Raw genomic sequence first — 3,460 nt, 5'->3', positions numbered from 1 at the left:
TGTGTGTACACAACCACCCTATAATGATAAAAATCCTCCCAGTGTTTTTTTTTTTTTAATCTGGTTAAATGTTTTCCCCTTTCTCAAATCAAGCCGATCTCACGTCACACAGACAGGCCCCTCCCACGATAGTTTGATTGACAGTAGCGTTTCAGCACAGACTGGACTGGTGTCTTACCTTAGACCCGCCCTGAGTGACTGTCATCACTCCGCCATTGTTTCCGCTGGAGCAGATGTAGACAAGAATGAGTCCTAAGCGATTGAGGTGTTCTGTTGTTGGATGTAATAATGAACAGCAGTCGTCATTTACTCCCGACATCTGAGCCGCTGAACTCGCAGTGGATTACATTGTTTCTGAAGGGAATGCGCCCCCGATCTACATAAATGCGTCTATGTTCGCGCGAATCATTCGTGATCCATCCTCATCTTCACAAGAAGTGAGTATAATATTTTGTAATGAATCTTTGCAAATCGCCTTTCCTAATAATGTGCTAATTAGCAAGTTTCACAATGAATGCGGCTAAAGTAAACGGTCTCTCTGAGAGCAGCTTGGAAGAGAGGGGCGGGGGCAGCAGAGCTCATTAACATTTAAAGGAAAATGCTACTAAAATGGCTTGATCTGAAAAGAGCTGTTTTTGACAGGTCGATTACGTTTGAAAATAAATTGTCACAAATAATTGTAAATGTCATTGAAATGACAGAGATGCTTACTGTCACTTGTCCAATGTTCACATCTAGATCAGATCCAATCCAGTGATGTTTTAAAATCTGGCACAAAAGAAAGATGGATGAATCAGTTATCGTAACAAACTGTAAAACAAATCAAAGATAAACAATGAAACTTGGGTCCAAAATAATTTTGTGAAATTACAAATGAAAAATAAGTGCAAGATTGTCTCTGACTCCTCATTAGAAAAAACACATAATGGCGAATACCCTTCTAATCTTACTAATAAAGTCATTACAATATTGATTAATTATTTTAAAATGAATATCATGTTTCCATTTCATGACAGCATTAGGAAAACGTCTCAGGTTACTTATGTAACCATGGTTCCCTGAGTAGGGAACGAGACACTGCGTCCTCTACTCAGGGAACCATGGTTACATAAGTAACCTGAGACGTTCCCTTTCATGGGAACTTCAAACTAGGGATGGGCGATATGGGCTTTAAAATATATCACGATAATTTCTGATATTTATTGCGATAACGATATCAATGACGATAATTTAGGGAATCCTGTTTCTTTAGAGCAGTGGTCACCAACATTTTTAGGCCCAAGATCCCTGGCCTCGGCCTTTATGAAAGACAAGATCTACCTATTGAAGAATTCATAGAAAAAGACATCCCAGATTGTACTTCAAATTTGAGGCCTTTTACTTAGTACTTTAATTAGCGATGCGCCGATCATAGCTGATTCAGAATTCAGATTTGCTTTTCTTTCTTTCTTTTTTTAATGGTCTGATTTTAGGTGATATTTATTTGCTACATATAACATCTGCGCGAAACAGCAGGTCTGAATGAGAAGCACTCTCTGACAGCAGGTGGCACTAATGAACAGGGTTGCCAGGTTTTCACAATAAAACTAGTCCAATCGGTTTTGAGGAGGGTTCCCCTGTAAAAATCGCATTCCGGGGGTAAAATACATGTTTTTCGGTGGGGATCTTCCAGTAAAATTCACATTCCAGGAGCTAAATATCACGTTATTGGGGACGCTTCAACCCGCGGACATGAACAACAACCCGCAGCAACAGTGTTACTTTACTTTTACTTTTACTTTTAGTCATTTAGCAGGCAATACTGTCCAAAACGACTTACAAATAAGAAAAAGTAATTAAAACTAAAAGCTAAAACTCTATATATACTATATATATATATATATATATATATATATATATATACATACACACATTTAAGAAAATAAAAGAAATTAAATAAAAATTACAAATGCGTACAACAACATTTCAAAACTAAACATTTAAATGAAAACAAAAAAATAAAGCGTGTTAAAGTAGCCCAATTCCGCGGGAAAACCGCGGACTTGGCAACACTGCTTATGAACCGACCGCAATATAGTGTTTCCTTGGATACCACTGTAAACAAAGCGATTGACGGGTTGGCGACCACTGCTTTTGAGAAATGTATTTTCTTTCCTATTTTTTATACAAAATAAAAAATAGCGTTACTGTTGTGAGCGTTACTGAGTACACACGTAATGTAATGACTGTTTAATTCATTCTGGAAGTCGGAGGGCGCCCTTGCGCAGAAACTCCACACATGCATAGTAGAAGTAATGCTCCAGGAAGAAGTATCCAGTGATCGCTGTAGCTGAATACAACGCAGATAAAGACATTTTAACTCTGGAAACCTGAAGACAATAAACATGCGATTGCACAAAATATATGGTATCTGTGTTCTTCAAGCAATCTTGGGTATTTTTATAAGGATAAAGTATATGTATAGTGCAATGCTAATCGACATAGCCTTTATCACTGTATATAATGCTATAAAATAGTATGATTTCTGCCTTATTCTGTGATACGAAACCACGTCTGATCACAAAAATTAGTTATTTCAAACACTCGACTATGTTATGAATTTAATATAGAGAGCATGTCAATAAATTAAAATATCTTTGTTGGACAACAGGTTTGTAAACAACTCATACACATGTAAAACTGTGTCGCACACGTGCTGCTGTAGTACATTTACTCAAGGCTCAGACTGATTTTTGTCGCACTATACAGCCCTATCCAAACCTGTTCCAGATTGTATAAGGAGCTGCTCAATTTCTCGTCCGCCTTCCTTCACGTCACTCCACACAGTCGCACACAGAAATATGTCAACAACTAGACTTTATCGTTATTATTGCGGGAAGACAAATTCTTATCGTGTGGAGAATTTTTACCGGTATATCGCAAACGATAAGATATCGCCCATCCCTACTTCGAACTGCGTCCCTCCTCGTCCACCACCAGTGTGCAGCATCCACCTGGATGATGCGACGGCAGCCATAGTGCGCCAGAACGCCTACCACACACCAGCTTATTGGTGGAGAGGAGACAGAGTGATGAAGCCAATTAGCAGATATGGGGATTGTTATGAGGCCATGATGATCAGAGGCCAATGGGCAAATTTGGCCAGGATGCCGAGGTCACACCTCTACTCTTTTCGAAAGACATCCTGGGATTTTTAATGACCACAGAGATTCAGGACCTCGATTTAACGTCTCATCCGAAGGACGGGGAAGAAAGGAAGACTCAGCCTCAGCTTCTTTGCCCTCCTCAGACATTATTAATGAAATAACATCATCCTCCATCGGCTCAATCTCGTGCACTGTCGACGATCGCCAAAGAGAAAACCCATCTTCAAACTCATCGGCCAGATCCACCTGCGATCCCCACGGGCTCATTCCCTTCCGTGCCTCAGCAGCGGTGGGTCCTGCATCGCGGGAAGCAG

This window comes from Sinocyclocheilus grahami, unplaced genomic scaffold (assembly GCF_001515645.1).
Source record: "Sinocyclocheilus grahami isolate Dianchi unplaced genomic scaffold, SAMN03320097.WGS_v1.1 scaffold1504.1, whole genome shotgun sequence".
NCBI classification, from domain to species: Eukaryota; Metazoa; Chordata; class Actinopteri; order Cypriniformes; family Cyprinidae; genus Sinocyclocheilus; species Sinocyclocheilus grahami.
This window is presented reverse-complemented; position numbering follows the sequence as displayed.